This window comes from Aotus nancymaae, unplaced genomic scaffold (assembly GCF_030222135.1).
Source record: "Aotus nancymaae isolate 86718 unplaced genomic scaffold, 86718_ANA_hifiasm-v0.15.2.pri h1tg000006l, whole genome shotgun sequence".
NCBI lineage: Eukaryota > Metazoa > Chordata > Mammalia > Primates > Aotidae > Aotus > Aotus nancymaae.
Genome location: NW_026988417.1, coordinates 2931882 through 2950384, shown reverse-complemented (window position 1 = coordinate 2950384; position 18503 = coordinate 2931882). Strand labels below are relative to the sequence as shown.

General features: G+C 59.9%; 1 pseudogene; it reads right to left on the bottom strand.

Annotated features, from left to right (window-relative positions):
• Window positions 1-7917: 7917 nt before the first annotated feature.
• Window positions 7918-9020, bottom strand: LOC135269457 (collagen alpha-2(I) chain-like; annotated as a pseudogene).
• Between the last annotated feature and the right edge of the window lie 9483 nt (window positions 9021-18503).

Sequence of the window (18503 nt, the reverse complement as noted above, 5' to 3'; positions counted from 1 at the left end):
CCTGGGCAGGTGCCCAGCCAGGTTAGGGCTGGATTCTCACTGGGTGAACCTCGGGGAAGGAGAGGCTGTAGGTGGGAAGAGCCTGTGTTTGGCAGGGACTACTCTGCCCTTGAGCAAATGAAGACAGAAGATGAACCCCAGGAAGCCTTGGGATTAGCTAAGCACACGGAGGACAGCGGGGACTCGGGGGCAGACCCACGGAGAGGAGAGGAAAGACAGGGCGCCACGCCGGCTGAACCCGGAAGCTTCTGCCATTTTTCCTGCTGACGAGAAAGGCCCTGGTGAACATTCGCTTTTGCTGAATAACTGTGTGTCCAGAAGCAGCATCATGCTCTTCTGCGCAGCTAAAGGACAGTGGGAAAGCTGGGGTCGCCAAGATTGACGTCTTGGCAGGAGGCCTGGGATATCGCCCCGCACGTGGACCTCTGGTCGCGGTGGTGTTTCCGCAGCTGCGAGAAGCTGGAACCGGCAGGGCGGGGCTGACGCACCACACGGTGGCTGCTCCAGAAACGGGGCTTGGCTGGGCTCGTTCCCGGCCTGGGCCACAGGATTCTGAGGGCCTCTCTCCAAGGTGGCTTCAGCGGGGCTACGACGGAGGAGGTGACGTTCGTCAGAGGCGGATGTGCTGGCCCCTTGGCTTCTGCCCCTTGGGCCGCGGCTGTGTCCTTAGAGACGGTTCCACTGGTCGGGCGTCTGCCATCCACGCTCCTGTGGAGCATCTCGGGGAAGACAAGGTGGCTGCCGAATGATGCTGGGTTTCTCCCAGGACGGGGGACCCAGGGCAGGGGAGGCCGTCAGCCGTCAGCCTTCAGCCTTGCTCCCCTAGCCCCGTGGTCACCTGGGCCCCAGAGGGAAGCACATGGCCTACAAGGGGGTGCTTCTGTCTCCTAAGGTGGGAGAACCAAGTCACCATAAAGTCCTCACAGTTCTGGAGGCCGGGAGTCCAAAGCCCAGGTGTCGGCAGGGGTGGCCCTGCCCGGGGCTCGAGGGAGGGTCTGATTCACGACTCTCGCTGGCCTTCCAGTGGCTGTGGCCGTCCCCCACACTCCTTGGCTTGTGGCTGCCAGCCTCTGTCTTCACGGGGCCTCACGCTGTGTCCCTGTGTCTCCCCCGACCCCTTTCTGAGAAGAGCACTAGTCACTAGTCACTGGATTTAGAGCCCACCTAAGCTAGGATATCCAGAGATCCTGAATTATATCTGCAAAGACCTGTTTCCAGATAAGGTCACTACACATTCTGGGGACCCCCTCCAGTGGGGCTCAACTGAAAAGGGCCTAAGGAAAGCGCTGTTTGGACCCTCGGTGGCCCTGCTTGGCAGCCCTGGCGGCCCCGTGCCCCTCGGAGGCCTGCCGGCTCCCAGCACCCTCCCTGAGCCCTCAGCCTCTTGGAAGGTGCCGTGGCACCCGAACCCCCCAGGCTCCAGGCACAGCTCCAGAGGTTGGGCGGGTGGGGGCTGCATCCAGGGCCTCACATGGGCAGGCACTGCCTCAGCCCCTGCCCAGTATCCCAAAGCAAGCAGGGCTGGAGGGTGGGCTCCCTGCAAAATCGCCGTCACAGCCCCAGGGCCGTCAGCAGGCAGAGGCGGGAAGCCTGGTTGTGGCCCCCAGCCCTGGGACGCCCCCGCCCTAGGACCCCCCACCCCGGGATGCCCCAAGCCCCGGGATGCCCACGCCTCATCCTCCCAAGTAGTTGGGACTACAGGTGTGTGCTGCCACACCCAGCTAAGCTTTTATTGTTGCAGTAAGGTCTCGCCGTGTTGCCCACGCTAGTTCCGGACTTTTGGCCTCGAGCCATCCCTGCTTGCTCTCCCACGGTTCTGGGATTGCGGGCATGAGCCCCATGGCTGGCCATGTGCCTTGTTGAGTCAGTGACCTCACCTTTGCTATGGAGATCTGGGTTGGGGTCCCGTGTCTCACATGAGAATTGAGACTCACGAGGTAGTTCTTGGCACCCTCCACCCCCCGAAAGCTCACACAGGCCAGGACAACCCCCCGGCACGCCTTCTGCCTTCTCCTCTGTGAACCAGGAAGCACATTGTCAGGGTGCCTGGTGCCCACCGCAGCCTGGGCTCGTGGAGGAGGACTTTCTTTAACGTCTCTTACTGGGCATACCCAGAGGCCACATGTTCAAGGGTCAGAGAGACCAGGAGAAATCCCAGCTTCTTCACTCACGGCTGTGCATCCTCAAGAAGGTGACTTTGCCTCTCTGGGCCTCAGCTTCCTCCGTCTGACAGCACAGGGGTCTGCAAGTCTCTAGGGGCCATTTGGGCTCCGTGGGGACCTCTTGCCTCTGCCGTGGAAGCAGCTCCAAAGAGTACACGTGAGCTGTGTGGCCTTGTGCTGACCAACACCCTGGCTCACGGGGGTCGCACCAGGCGCCGCTGAGAAGCAGACCAGAGGCCACTGCTGTGACCAGGGTTGCTGCCTGACTGCCAGGCACCCCACTTGGGCCTCTGCCTGTCTCCTCTCCCTCGGAAACCCCACGGGTAGGTGTGCGCCAGCAGAGAGAGCGCAGGGCCTGGAGTTCTCATCTGTGCCACCAGAAGCAGGGGACGGTGAAACGTCATCCACGATCACCAGAGAGACCGCTCCAGCCCAGGCATCCTACACCAGCCCAGAAATGCGACGGGTAAGCATAACAGCAGACGTTAGAAGATATGTCATCCATATGGGTTATCCAGAGAAAGTGCCGGAAGGAAGCCAGCCACTGCCCACGAGTCAGAGCAGAGGGCACCCCGCTGACATCGAGGTGAGGCCAAGGGGAGAGAAAACGGGGCTGAGAAGGGCCTGCGATGTCAGCACGTGCGAGCGGGCACAGCGGCGGGTCAGTGTGGCTGGTAACGACCCAGATAAAAGACATAAACCTCGTGGACCAAACAACATGGGAGCTAAGCTCGGAAGCCAATTGGAAGGGGACGCGAAGAGGGGACTCGTGTCGCAGGAGCTCCCTCTGTGTCTCTCTCCATGATTCGGTCTAGTGGCAACAAAAAAATGCAGACAGATCAAGAGGGATGGTGGCTCACGTCGAGGGAAAACTTCCGAGAAGCCCTTGTCTGTTGTGCATTGGCTGCAGAGAAAACCTCAAGGAACTAAAAAGCAGATTAATTAAAATGATCCTGTTATCCAAATATCGTAAAATAAATAACGGGAAGTGCCCGCTCTTCCCCCAAAACTTAGAAACCAACACATTCCCAGGTAGCCCTTAGGTGAAACGGGATATCGCATCTGAACGTGCGCTCTCTGAAAAGCCAAGAAACCGTCAATATAGATCCGGTGCTGAGGGCTCAGCTAACTCGGTGTCCAGAGCCCCCAGCACACTTCTTATTTTTTAGAGGGAAAAATAAACATGAGGGACTTTGTGCCACCTTCAGAAAGCAGAACGAGAACAAGAAAGTGCATTTTAAAAAGCAGGGAGAAATTCCAGGCACCGTGGCCACACCTGTAATCCCAGCACTTTGGGAGACTTAGGCGGGTGGATCACCTGAGGTCGGGAGTTCGAGACCAGTCTGACCCACCTCTACTAAAAATACAAAATTAACCGGGCATGATGGCACATGCCTGTAATCCCAGCTACTCAGGAGGCTGAGGCAGGAGATTCGTTTGAACCCGGGAGGCGGAGGTTGCGGTGAACCGAGATAGGGCCGTTGCACTCCAGCCTGGGCAACAAGAGCGAAACTGTGTCTCAAAAAATAATAATAAAAGAAAAGTAGGGAGAATTAGGAATATAAAGCCAGAAATTAATGAGGTAGAAAACAAACATGTAAAAACGAGAAATGATTGTTTTTCTGAAAGAAATAAAATCCCTTGCCCAGCCCAAAAGCTGCATTGAGTCATGACCGTCCAAGCCGGGCGCGGTGGCTCACGCCCGTAATGCCAGCACTTTGGGAGGCTGAGGCAGGCACATCACTTGAGGCCAGGAGTTTGAGACCAGCCTGGGCAACAACATGGTGAAACCCTGTCTTTACAAAAATTAGCTGGGTGTGGTGGGGTGCCTGTAATCCCAGCTACTCGGGAGGCCGAGGCAAGACAATTGCTTGAACCTGGGAGGTGGAGGCTGCAGTGAGCTGAGATCGCACCATTGTACTCCAGCCTGGGTGATAAAGTGAGACTCTGTCTCAAATAAATAAATAAATAACTACCTCTATTTAGAATTTGTGTACGTTGAATAAAAAAACCCACAAACGATCAGGAAAAAGGAGACCCAAGTACGGAAGAGCCTGGGAGAACGATGGGACTCCAGCCTGCTCAGCCGGGGCAGCTGTTTGGAAACCTGAAGCAACGGGCGATGTTCTCGTGGGTGTAAAGTGCCAGAATGACTTCAGACCGGCGGCACCACGAGATGAGCACGTGGCGCTGGAGAGGGGGAGCGCTGAACCAGGAAAGGAGGCACCGGGAGCAGATGTCCGCAGCTGACGATGACCTCACTTCCCATGGAGGAAAAGTCATCCCAGGGTTATTTTAACCTTCCCAAGACATGAAAGGATGGAAAACTCTACAATTCGTCTCATGAAACCAGGATAGCTTAATTCAAAAACCTGATGTAGAGCAGAAAGAGAAAACCATTGACAAATATCACTTTTAGAAGATGCAAAAAAATCTAAGTAAGAGGGCAGCAAGTAGGACCCAGCGCAACATCAGAGGCCGCGTGTTTTGGCCACGTGGGTGAAGGCCAGGCTTACGAGGGCAGCCCAGCCATCAGAGAAGTCGGTTCACTAACCAGGTAGCACAGAAAATTCAGAGAACCCCACCGACAGGTACTGAAAAGAAGATTGAGCACAGTCAGCAAGCGTCATGAATAAAAGCACTATTTGTATTAAAAGAAAAAAGTGCAAAAGTCTCCGCACCTGACAGTGGCCAAGATCATTCTACGTGGAAAACCCAAATGTCACAAATACACGTTTGGCTCACGGGGCCTGCTGCTGTCGAGATTGTCCAGCATTTTCTCAGAGGTTCCAGCAGACTTACTAAGAAAACCAAACAAATGCCACAAACATCAGAAAAAATAAGACAATTTATTTTGTCAACGACCTGATTATAAACCTAGTGATGCCTCTGCACCCTCATTTAAAAATTAAAAATCAGGCCCGGCGTGGTGGCCTGTAGGGTCCAGCCCTACAGGGTTCTCTGAGCCGCTCCCGGCTGGTGCAGAGACGAGAAATTGTAAGACACAGAGATAGAGAAAAGAGAGTCTGGGCCTGGGGTCCACTCCTACCCAGATCGCGGAGACCCGCAGTGGCCCCGAATGCCGGGATGCCCCACTTTTATTGAGTTGCAAATCCGGGGGCAGGGTAGGTAGGGCGTGGTCTTGGTGGTTAGAGACTGGGGGCAGGGTGGATAGGGCGTGGCACTGATGGGGTCAAATACATCACATGTCATTCAGGTGGGGGCTCAGGAATTTCTGGCACCCGAAGTGAGGTAAGGAGCGTAATGCATCAGCACTTTTTCCATACTTACCGAGAAAGAACTAAAACATGAAGATTTATGTTACTGTTACTGATTATCTCTTCTAAGAAAAAAGGAACCAGGTGCAGAAGCAGAGCGTGAGAGTGGACGTGGAACGTGACCACTGAAGCACAGCCTCACATAGACACAGTTAAGCCCCGGGTGTCCACGGGCATCCCTGACAGCCGCCAGGCCTTACCACAAGAGCTTGGAGCAGCGGAGTTTTCTCCAGACTTCCCCAGGAAGGGGACATCTCCTCCCCTAGCTGCCTACACGGCGGGGCTTTCACAGCGCTGGCGCTGCCGCACAGCCGAGGCGCCCTCCAGCAGCCCTTATGCGGGTGTGACAGAGCCTGGAGCATCTTGCCTTAGTGTCATTCATTTCACAAGGTCACCCCAGGTCCACACGTCTGACCTGAGAGGCATTAGTAAAGGAATTATGATCACCTGCGAATAACTAAGATCACACATGAGTAACGGTTAACTACTAGGGTTATATTTCTAATTACTTTCTTCATTATTTATATGGAAAGAGGCTGAGGCCTTTTGCTCCTGCCTTCGTGCTTATGGGATCTCCCCCTATAGCGGCTCCGCCTGTAATCCCAGGACTCTGGGAAGCCCAGGTGGGCAGATTACCTGCGGTGAGGATTTCAAGACCAGCCTGCCAACATAGTTAAACCCTCTCTCTACTAAAAACACAAAATTAGCCGGGCATGGTGGTACATGCCTGGAACCCCAACTTCTCAGGGGACTGAGGTGTGGGGATCACTTGAACCTGTGCGCAGAGGTTGCAGTGAGCCGAGGTTGCGCCACTGCGCTCCAGCCTAGGTAACAAGAGTGAAACTGCATCTCAAAAAAAAAGTTAAAATTAAAATTTAAAAATCAACTGAAAATTTAATACAAGATGAATATACAAAAAGTAGTAACTTCACGCTCCTCTAGCGATAATCACCTAAAATTTTCTAAAAAAAAAAGAGTCATGGGCCAGGCGTGGTGGCTCACACCTGTAATCCCAGCACTTTGGGAGGCCAAGGCGGTTGGATCATGAGGTCAAGAGATCGAGACCATCCTGGCCAACATGGTGAAACCTCATCTCTACTAAAAATATAAAAAGTTAGCTGGGCGTGGTGGTGCGCGCCTGTAGTCCCAGCTTCTCGGGAGGCTGAGGCAGGAGAATCTCTCAAACCTGGTAGGTGGAGCTTGCAGTGATCCAAGACTGCACCATTGCACTCCAGCCTGGTGACAGAGTGAGACTTCATCTCAAAAAAAAGAAGTCAAAATAGTCCATTTGCCAGGGTGAAGGTTAGGATGCTGTAAGGAGCAGCTCAGGCCATCGGGAACTCAGTGGGGGCGTCATTTCTGTCCCACATGGTGGCTGGGAACAGCTAGGTGGGCTGCTCTGTCACCTGCCACACGCGGTCTCCTCATCACGGCTCTCCTTCAGTCTTCCAGGAGGGTTTTCCTGGCTGCGGGGTTCCACTGGGTGCAGAAATGCCCATGTCCAGCCGACAGGAGGGGCCGGGGCCGCGGTCGGAGCGGGAGAGGAGGAGCCGTGTTTTCCAAGACCACCTGTGAGGCGTGGCCCATGTTGCTACATGTGTTCCGTGGTTAGCCCTTGGTCCGGGCCTGGCCTGGCTGGAACCTGGTCTCACCGTGGCAGGGACAGGGCAACGTCATCACAGAAGGGGCGATGACGGGAACAGCGTCTCCAGGTGACAAAAGCCCCCGACAATTTGGGGAGAGAACTGGGGGTGGGGGTGAGAGGAAGCGGGGCCCAAGGGCTCCAGCTCGAGAGCCGGGAGCAGAGCAGCAGAGAGGGCCCAGCCCGAAGCCCAGCCTCCGGGTTCCATGAAATTGCCTCCAGTCACTCCAGGAGAAACAGCGCACGGCCCAGGAAAGAAAGAGCAGGCAGCTTGGACCCAGGCTCCAATCCTGGCCGCCAGTTACCGGACGGGGATGGCCACGTCGCGTGTGCGTGCCTCACTCTCCACATCTGCGGCCGGTCTTGATGGTTGCACCTGCCTGGCGGGGCTGCTGTGAGTTAAGGGGTGAGAAACGCCTCCCTGTCCACTGTCTCCGATGCGTTCTTCCTGGGTCACCCCTCACTCAGCACCCCCAGAGGCTGGGTGGGCGCAACGGGCACTTCAGAAGGCGTCCAGCCCGCAGAACGGAGTCCAGGACCTCGAGAAGCTTCAGGGATGAGCAGGGTGGGTCGGGGGCAGGGAGTCAATGACGGGGAGCGAGTGGAGGGAGGAGGGGGCGTCAGGATGGGGTGCGGGCAGGGCAAGGACGGCTGAGCGGCCCTGGTGTCAGAGCAGCGGAGGCTGGGTGGGGGCGGGGGCAGCCTCTGCGTTTCTGCCTCCAGGACGTTATGGATCTGGCGGGGAACACGTAAACCATGAGCTCACCCCACGGGAACGTGGTTTCCTCTGGCTGCCCCACAACAGCTGTTCCCCATCAGCACCGGCTCCATCTCCCTAGCAGGAAGCTGGGCGGCTGCAGCAGACCAGGTGTGGACGCCCCTCACAACCTCCCATCTGCGTGGACATCACTGGATGGGGTGGTAACGGGGAGACTGGGGTGCAGCCCCCCACACCTCTGGCCCCTCTGGTGCCTGCCTTTGCTCTGACTATGTGGGGGAAATCAGCTCCCGGAGAGGGGGGCCAAGGCTGCAGGGTCCTCAGTGCCACCAACCAGGCACGACCCCGACCACGGGCCGAGCCCCACGTGGTGCCTCTGCCCTGGACCTGTGCATCCCGTGCCCTCCTGGCTCTGCTGCAGCAGACCCGTATGCTCAGGCCTTCTGGACTGTTCCGGCCCCTCCCATGTGGGCTGTTCACACCATACCTGGTCCGGGCTGAGGCTTCCTGCCCCTTCCCCCTCTCACCCTGACCAGGTTGGCCTGGGGGGCCTTAGGTGCAGCCTGCCCACGCGGCCCTCCCCGGCCACCGACAGCCAGGGGGACACAGATTCCCTGCAGGCCAAATGCAGATGCCCCAGCCCCTCCAGCCTCTTTCCCCACGGGATGTGATGGTGACAAAGAGGGGGTGGACTGGCCTCTTGCCATGCTGGGGCCCTGTGCCCACCCTGCCCACTCTGAGTGTCCCAGCTGTGAGTTCCCAGCCCACTGGCTTCAGGCACTGCCACGCCCAGAGCTAGCCTCTCTGAAGAGCGTGTGGGTTTCTCCAGGCCAGGCCTGTGGCCAGCAACGCAGGCAGGTGTTTGTGACCAGGGTGTTTGTGTTTTCAGGAACAGACCCCAAACCACGCAGGGAGGGAGGAGGCCCTGAGAGAGAAGGCGCCAGCGCACGCATGTGACCACAGAGAAGACTGCCTTCACCCCGTCCACATCCCGGGAGCACCTGCTGCACGGGGGACCCAGCGCAGTTTCTGGTTTTCCGGTGCTGCCTTCTTGAGGCGTGGCCTCCACAGTGGCTCCCCTGATTCCTGAAAAACAGCTTCACTGAGGTGTAGTTCACATGCCCACAAGTCACCCTTTAAAGAGCACCGTTCAGCGCTTCTTAGTATATCCACGGAGTTGTGCCACCATCCCCACTCATCTCATTCCGGAACGCGTGCATCATCCGCAGATGATCCCGTGCCTGTTAGCAGCCGCTCCCTGCCGTGGTTTGAGTGTGGCCACAACAGAAACCAGACAGCAGTTTATCAACAGAGACTTCCTGCCTCTCGTCTGGAGGCCAAGGCGCCAGCAGGGCCACGTCGGCTCTCCTCTTCCACGACGGCTGGAGGGTGGGCCTGCCCCACGAGCCATAAGGGCCCTGCCTGGTGAGTGGGTCACATACCTCCCATCGGGCCCCACCTCCCGGCCTGGCTGCAGGGGGTCTAAGTTTCAGCGTGGGCTGCGGAGGATGCAAGTTTCCAGGTGTAGCACTGAACGCCGGCCCAGAACTCGCCCTCCTCACAAAATCGTACGAGTCAGCGTTCTCTAGAGGGACGGGACTAATAGGATCCATGCATCTGTGAAGGGGGTTTCTGAGAACTGACTCACGCGATCACAAGGTGAGGTCCCACGACAGGCCGTCCGCAAGCTGAGGCGCCAGGAAGCCGGTCCCAGGCCCGACACCTCAACGGTAGGGACGCTGACGGCGCAGCCGTGTCTGTGGCCGAAGCCCCGAGAGCCCCTGACAAACCACCGGTGTGAGTCCAAGAGCCCCACAGCTGAAGAACTCGGAGTCCGAGGTCGGAGAGCAGGAAGCACCCCGCACGGGAGAAAGACGGAGGCCGGAAGACTCAGCCAGCCCAGTGCTTCCACGGTCCTCTGCCTGCTCTATCCCGGCCGCGCTGGCAGCTGATGAGATGGTGCCCACCCGGGTGGAGGGTGGGCCTGCCTCTCCCATCCGCTGACTCCAGTGGTAATCTCCTGTGGCAGCACCCTCACAGACACACCCAGGATCAGTGCTTTGCATCCTTCCATCCAGTCAAGGTGACACTCAGGATTAAACATCAAAAAATACATTCATTCCACCCCAATCGCCCCAGTCTTAACTCATCCTAGCACCTACTCACAACTCTGAAGCTCCAAGTCTCACCTGCTTCAGAGGGGGCGAGCCTCCAGGCACAAGCCATCTGAAGGCGGGCTCCCCTGCAGCTGTGAGCCCCTGAAACAAGCGTTACGTGCTCCCCAAATGCAGTGGGGCAGGTTCACGACAAACATTTCTATTCCAAAAGGGAGAAATAGGCAAGAAAAGAGAAGAGCAAGCCCAGGTAAGTCCAAACGCAGCAGGGCAGACAGAGTGACACTCAGACTTGGGGATGATCTTGGAATCCATGCCCACCTTGCAGCCACGCGGGGCAGGGCTGGGCCCCAGGCTTCTCTGGGCTCAGCCCACGCAGCACTCGTGGGTCAGAGTCTCCTGCCTGCAGCTCTCCCGGGCTGCGGTTGCTCGTTGGTGGCCCTGAAGTCCTGGGGCCTCGGAGGCAGCCCCTGCCTCAGCTCCACTGGGCATTGCCCGGGTGGGGACTCCAAGGCAGCTCTGCCCCCATGATGAGTCTCTGCCTGGGCCCCAAGGCTGTCAGCAACACACTTTGAAATCTGGGTGGAGGCCACCGTGGCCTGCAGGGTCAGTGCCGTGTGGATGCCACCAAGGCCCACCACATTCGCCCTCGGGAGCAATGGGTGGGGCTGCGCCCACGCCTGCCTGACCGTGGCTGGGGCGGCCAAGGAGGGCTGGGCCAGGATCTGGGGAGAACAGGCAGGCTGTGAGCACTTTGGTCCCAGCGGTGCCTCAGGGGCCCACCCTGCAATGCTCCTGCCCTCAGGGCCCTCATAAAAGGGCTGGAAGGAACTAGCTGGGCTGCTTTATGGGAGGCTGATCACCCTCGGAGCTGCCCTCGGCAGACCCCGGCCTGCCGGCGCCTGGATCTTGGACTTCCCAGCTTGAGAACTGCAGAAAATACATTTCTGTTGCTTATAAATTACTCAGTCTGGGGTGTTTGGTTATAGCAGCGGGGATGGACTGAGACGCTTCCCGTTTTCTCCCAGCTGTGCCCTCTCCCCTAGCCCCAGGCAGCCGGGAGCCTACGCAGTGTCGCCAGGGACCTGCCCTTTCCAGACACTTGACATAAGTGGTCCCATGTGATCTGTGGCAGTCCGCGTCTGACCTCTTCCGCTTAGCAGATGTTCATCTGCTGTGGAGCGTGGGCCAGAGCTGCAGGCGAGTGGCACAGCGGGGCCGGGCCACAGGGTGCCCATCTGCCCATCAGCCGACGGACACGTAGCTGGGTCCACTTTGGGGCTATTTCGGATAATGCTACTAGGAACGCTTGTGATGAGCTTTTGTGTGGACACACGTTTCTGATTCTCAGGGACGTGTCCCCAGGCGTGGGATTGCTGGGTCACGTGGAAATTCGACTTCACGCTTTGAAGAACAGAACGGCCGCACCGTCTCGCGCTGCTGCACGCGAGCTTCCCGTGTCTCTGCCCTGACACGGCTGATGCATCTGGCTCCAGACATCCCAGTGGCTGTGAGGCGGGGTCTCATGAGTTTCTGATTTGCATTTCCTGGTGGCTCACGGTGTTAGGCACCTTGCCCTGAGCTTGTTGGCTGGTGTATACATGATTTGAAAAAACATCTATTCGGATCCTTTGCCCATTTTTAAACTTTATTGCTGACCTGTAAGAGTTCTTTAGCACGTCGGGTTTTCACTGCCTCACCCTGGAGCCGATACACATCCCTTCGCTCAGTCACTGGCCAGAAATACAGAGAAATGCTGCCGTGTGACCCCAGCCTGATGCAGGGGTCCCCGAAACATTGGACGGCACTGACCGTCTGCAGGACACAGACCCGGGAGGAGGCTTCACGCTGTTTATTTGGCCACAGTCCCTCCCGGATTCGAGACATCCCCTTTAGCGTGTCTGTGCTGCCTGTGTGTTCGCCACCGTCTTTCACCGTGACCGACCACACACCGGCCCCACACGGGGCTGGGCAGCTGCGGCCTGCCGGTGCGTGTTAAAGCCTGGTGGCCACAGCTCTCCTGTTGCTCTTTTGTTCCAGAATTTCCTTCGTTTTCTTACTTTTCCACGTTAACTTCACAGTCAGTCTACCTGGTTCCGGGGTTCTCTGGTGTTTTAATTGCCTGCGGGGGACGGTGCCTCGTGCCGCCCGGGACAGACCGGCCGTGTTGCTGGTCTGCAGCCGCCAGGCCTCAGGCCCTCTCTAACGGGTATGGACCTGCCACCGTTTGCTCCTAGAAGTGCACACTTTTTGTTGAAAATGGTGCCTTGTCTTTCTTCGTCGTCCCTCCTAACTGGGAGCGCTGGAATCTGAAAGAGCTGAGTCCTGACTCTGAACGCTGTGCACGGCTGCCCTCGTAAGCTCACCTCTGTCTTCCGATCCATTTCCGAGGTCTGCGTGGAGTCACAGCAGCGTGCCGGGGAGCAGCCTCTCTCCGGCTGCGTGTGCCCAGCTCCTCCGGGGTGCTTGGCTGTGAGGCCTGGCCTGTCCCTGTGGTCGAGGCAGAAGACCCAGCTGTCCCCTCCCCAGGCCCTGCCCATGCCCTCCCGTTACGCTGCCTGGACTGCGCATAGGGCAGGACCCTGGGGCACATGGAGAGGAACTGGCCATGGGTGGAGACAGCGCCTGGCTGAGGTCCTGGGGAAGAGGCCATGTCCAGGGCTCCTGGACACAGGAGGTGGCGCTGGCTGAGCCCCAGTGCTCACGCTGGGCACAGGGGAGGCACTTTCGAGCAGGGCCTCCTCGGAGCAGCTGCATCCGGGGCAACTTGTCCACGTCCACGTCTTTACCAGAACTGCCGCTGGTACCCACGGAGCTGTGGGCTTTGTCCACGGAGAGCAGTGCCCAGCACCCAGGGGGCCTGCAGGGCTGCTAGGATTCAGGGTTAAAACCGAGAATCCTGGCCCCCCGCATCCCTGTCCCCAGAGGCCCCACCAGAGCTGCCTGGCCCTCCCCTCCGCCAGCCCAAGCATCCGAGGCTTCTGCCAGCAGTGCCTGTGGCTTCCTCAGGGAGGGTTGCCGGGGGGGCTGTCGTTCGGTGTTGATCAAGGGACATGCTGGTGTCTCCATGGCCCCAGGCCCTCCAGGCCCTCCCGGGCTCCTTCACTCAGATGCCCCACTCACAAACACCCACCCAGGCCCCACTAGGGGCCCCTCTCACCTCACCTCAGAAGTCGTGCAGGGCCTCGGCCGACAACCCGGGACCCTCAGCGTGGATGGGCAGGAAGGTCCAGGAGGGGCCCCTGAGGCCTCCTCGCTTGGGCCGGGGGGTTGAGGCCACAGGAAGCCACTCTCCACCCCTGATGCCCACTTGCAGCTCTCCTGGCTGCCTGACCAGGGAGTTGGGGGGTGGGGAAGCGGAGCTTTTGGGGAGAGGCCACACCCAGTGTTGGGTTTGTGTGTCCCGGGTGGGGTTCTCCTGCCTGGACTCCTCCCGCGGCACTGGGCTGGGAGCTGTCAGGGTGACCCTGCCCCACCCAAGGTCAACCTGGGGCCGTGAGCAGGAGGGCGTCCCTCACTGCTCCTCCTGAGTCCCTGCACGCCCCCACAGGAGCCGCGTCTCAGGGCACACCAGACTGGAGAGGGCCCTGACCAGGGCCTGTGGGTGCCACTCAGTCACTCGCCCGGCTGCAGCCCCCGGCTCCCCTGGCTGACTGTGGGCTTAGGCTGAGCTGACCGGGCTGGGAGGTGTCGGCCCTTGGCCTGGCCTAGCCACGGCTCTGCTAGAGCAGGGGGAGGCTGGCAGCCCAGATTCTGGGGCCAGAGGGAGGGCCACGCTGTGACGGATGAGAAGAGGGAGTGACCTGGAGGCCCCGGGGCAGGGACCCACAGCAAATGCCTCCTCCAGGACAGATGTGTCCCCTGTGGGTGGGCCGGGGTGCCCAGCAAGAGCAGCAGCTCCTCAGGGCATGGGAACCCAGCAGGCCGAGTGGGGCTCTTGGAATAGAAGGAACCTCTTCGGGCTCAGCTCTGCAGGCGGAGAGGGGAGGCAGGGAGGGCCTGAGGCTTCTGGTGGGGAGGCAGCTTGCCCTGGGAGGTATCCCTCAGCAGGCAGAAGAGCCAGAGCATCCAGCCAGGAGCAGAGAGCAAACCCCAGCCCCAGGTGAACCCCAGGTGTGGGCTGGGTGTATAGCACGTGACTTTGACCACGAGTGGACAGGTGAGGGGACATGTGGGAGTGATGGGGACAGCGGAAGAGGCAGTGGGGGTCGTGGGGCAGGTGTGGGCGGTTGGAGGTGGGTGGAGGTGGATGGGGCCGGGGGGGATGGATGGGGTTATGTGTGAGCAGGTACAGGGCGGGTGGTGGGCAGGCGGAAGGGGCTGGGGTTTGTGTGGGCAGGTGCGGGGCAGTGCTGGGGAGGCACTGTTGGGTGAGTGTGGGGCTGGGCAGAGGCTGGCCTGGGACCCCAGGCTGCTGCTCAGAACCTACTCTCTGGGTAAGCAGCTGGGCCCTGCTAGGTGTGACCACCCACCGCACAGAGTAGGGGAGGCTGGAGCTCCAGACACCTGCAGGGGCTGGGAGTGCCGTGGGTGAGTCTAGCTCCTCGCCACCCTCTGTCCCACCAGCATCCATAGTCCCAGCTGGCTCCGGCGTCCTCCAGAGTGGTCCCGCCCCCCTGCTGGAGCCAGCTCATGTCAAGGACCTGGAGAGGCCGTGGCGAGCCCTCCACGGTGGGGTCCTGCAGGTGCTGCTGCCACTGAGCAACGGGGTCAGCAGCTGGTTTCAAAGCAAGTGCAGCGATAGGCCGCCCTGGAGGAGCCGGCGCACGCAGGCCCCGCGCTTCAGGTGCAGGGAGGGTCCGGCTGCCTATCCTTGGTCTTGTTCAAGTCGCATAACCTGCCTCTCGGGGATGTGTGCGGACCCTGCGTGGGAAGCCCTTGACTGCTGTTTGAGGGTCGGGCCAGCGGCGGCTGAGGCTGTCTCTGTCCAGGGGAGCGGTCAGGAGCCTGGGGGAGCGGAGGTAGACTCAGCAGTACTGGTGCTCAGAGGGGCTGGGGACACCGACTTGGGCCACACCCTGGCCGGGCCACCCCGTCCCTGCCGGGGCTCGATGCCGAGGGGAGCGGGTCAGGCGGGTAGAGGCCCGGGGCCAGCCTGGGGAGCGGAGCTGCTCGGCGGGCCTGAGGTCCTCCTCCAGGCGCCGGGCTCAGGGCCCAGTGGCCAGATGGTTTTCCTTGCTGCAGGGAGTGCCGGCAGCGGGGGCAGGCCTGGGAGGGCTTGTGCAGCTGGGCCTCTCTTGGGCTTCTCTGCTGTTTTTGCTGGAAAATCAATCCTGCAAGTCCAGCTGGGCTCTGGCTGAGAGCAGCTAGGGGTGGGGGTGGTAGGTGCTTCCCGGCCTCCTCGGGGTCAGTTCTGGGCCCACAGTGGGGAGAGAAGGCAGGAGGGGGTGGGGGCCCAGCCTGGGGTGGGGATCCCAAAGAGCCTGGCTCCCCATCCCGTGCCCTGCTTGGGCCACCCAAAGGAACTGTCCTGACCCTCCCAACTTCCTGTCCAGGTCCCTGGAGCTGCCTGCAGCCTCCCCTTGCTCCCGTGCCTGGGCGGAGGTCTAGAGAGGCCAGAGCCCAGGTGTTTGTCAGCAGCCAAAGGAGAGTTCTCTGCCAAGGCGCAGTAGCCCGAGAAGCCAGGGCGGCCGCTGCCTGACCCTCCCCGGTTCCACCCCTCCTGCCCCCGAGCCCTACGCCAGACCTGAGAATCACGGCCTCCTCCTGCTCCAGGGGTCCCAGCAGGGCCCTTGCTCGCCTGGAGGGTGTGCCCTGCCACCTGTTCTCAGCCCTTTCTACGGACCTTTCTTGAATGGACTCTGGGCAAGGTGTGAACACACGAAGGCCATGTCCTCGGCTTCATGGTCTGTGCCTCTGCTGTCCAAGTTCGGGGGCCGCCCACGCCTCCGTGGTTGGCATACCAGGGCTCGTTTTACCCATGCGGGCCCAGGACCTGTGCCCTCGAGCACATCTCCAGTTCACACGCATAAGCACACGCCTGCCCACCAGATACCCACGCACCTGCACGTACGCACACGTACACCAAGCCAGCGGGCCCCACCGCCTCCCCACCGTCCGCCGCCCCAAAGCCCTCGGCGTCAGAACCAGGAGGGTGCCGTGGCTGTTCCCTTTTGAATACACCTGAGTTGCACGAGCCCAGATTCATAGACCTCTGTTGCTCCGTATAAACTTGGGGATAGAACTGTTGAACTTGTTCAACGTAAGCAGCTGAGATTTCGCCTGGGAAGGTGACGAAGTCATTTAAAGCGCAGTATTTTACGATGTTACCAGCCCGCCCCACAAGCACAGCCTGTCTCATCTGACGGCCTCACCGTTCACCATGGAGGCTGGCGGCCCCGGTCACTCCCACGGTCTTTACCAGCCGGGTGCCGGCGGCTGGGACCAGGTTCTGGCCACTGTGCTCACTGCGGAATCGGGCTAGCGGGCCGGACCCTGCATCGTGAGGACAGAGCAGGACGCATCCCGTCACAGGCACCCGCTGTCTGCACCACCGGTGCTCCCGTGAGGCCACCTGGCCAGGCCCAGGATTAGCTGCAGGCTTTGGCTGATTTTCTTGGATTTTCTACACAGATGTTTGTCAGCAAACACCAGCAGCTTATCTCTTCCCTTCCAACACACAAACCTTATTTCACGTTCGTGTCTTAGGGTTTCAGCACAATCTCCAGTCTAATGCCAGCCTCCAGGGAGATGAGCCGTGCTGCCCATTTCACCAGTGAGGAAACCGAGGCTGAGGCCCCCCCGCCACCTTCTGCTACCAGCACCCCTCCTGGGGCCTGGCTGGGCGGGGTGACTCCCTGGAGGCGGCACCAAGGGGAGGTTCGTCTTGAGGCTCCAAACATTTTTCTGACTGTTTTCTGTCCCTTACAGCCCAGACTCAGAGCCACACTTCAGCGTCCTGGCTCCCTGGCCGCCAGCCTCGCACCACGGACAGCCCTTGGCGGCGTTCCCTTCCTGCAGGGAAAACCGACCCTTTGACTTGGAAACACTGAGACCAGCTGAGTGGGAGCCTCCGGGCCTGTGTCCAGTCCACACTGCCGGTGCCTGGCTGCCTCTCAGGGCGTGGCCTGTCTCCAGCTGGAGCTGGGAGGGCGGCCCCACCCTCGGCTGCCCTGGGGGCTGACCAGGGCCCAGTGACCCAGCCCAGGGCTTGCCTGTGCAGAGGCTCAAGCCAGCAGTCAGCGTGGAACTCCTGGTCTTCCCACCGCCGCCTCTGCAGCCCCCACCAACGGTATCAGAAAACGTCAGCTCCAGCCAGCACCCTAGACCCTTGGTCACCTTGCCTGCCCCTCCTCACACCCAATGCCTGTGTCGGCGAAACCAGGGCCAGCTCTTTAATCGTGTCCAGAACCCACCCTTCCCATCAGCCCAGGCCACCTCCCTCAGTGGTCTGGGGGCTCCAGGATGAGGGGCTCCAAGCAGGTCAGAGATGGGCTGGGTGTCCTGAGGGGAAGGAGGCAGAGGCCTCGGTCAGGGAGGCAGGGCTGCCCTCTGTGGGCCTCAAGACCAGGAACCACTGCCCATACCCAAGAGACCTCTGCGGGCCCCGGGGTGCAGAGCCAGGTAGGAGGGGGCACCCCACCAAAGGCAGTGGCCTCCCCGCTGCTTCTGCTTTAGATGGGGCGGGGAGCAGGGGGAGGCTGACACTTGGAGACTGACGCTGCAGGGTCTGGACACTTGGGCTGGCAGAACCCGCCTGCATGCAGGGAAAGGCTCAGGCCAGGGACATCCCAAAGGGACGCGGGTTCCCCCAGCGCCCGCTGCAGGCCCTCCTTGCAGTACCGGGACCCACCTGCAGGAGTCTGCCTGCAAGCGCTCCTCCGGGGTGTCTGGCATCAAAGTTAATCTCATAAAATGAGCTGGGACTCTGCTGACATGCATGGACCACACTTCCAAAGGAAACTCGGAGGAACCAGGAGGCTGGGGTTTCGAAGAGGACACCAGTAAACAGGTCCGGCTGTGGGCCAAGGTGAGGGGCGACCCCTTTCGGCTTTTTTGCACATTTCTGTAGGCTGGCTGACCCGTGGTCTGGGCAGCTTCCTGGGCCCTGACGTCTGCTGTGGCCCCTCCTGTGGCCCACAGTCTTCCCGGGCTGCAGGCCGGCCTGAGGGAGGTAAGCCAAGAAGGGAGTGGGTGGGCCGTGGGGCAGGACCTCGGCCAGTCAGACCATCATCAACACAACGGCCCGGCCTGGCACACTGCTCCCCTCCCGGAGGGGCACTTCAGCAGCCCGCCTCCACGCCAGGACCCTACAGTGTCCCACAGATGAAGCGGGTAGAGGGCCAGGCCCGGGACACACAGAGACCACTGCCCAACCTGCCACAGCACTGTGTCTGGGTCTCTCTCGGGCTGCCCGCTTCAGAGAGGCTGAGCTGGGCCCTGGAGGTCACCATAGCCGGGACTGAGGCTCACCCGTATCCTCGTGAGACACAGTCGCTAGAACAGATGCTAGGCATGCTGGCTCTTTCCGGGATTTTTATTTCTTTAAAATAATTCATACAAATGGTTACAGTCACAAACATGATTTTAGCCAAAATATTGTTAGCCTACCACATCAGCAGGACGGCAGCGGTGCAGGCGGGGACGCTG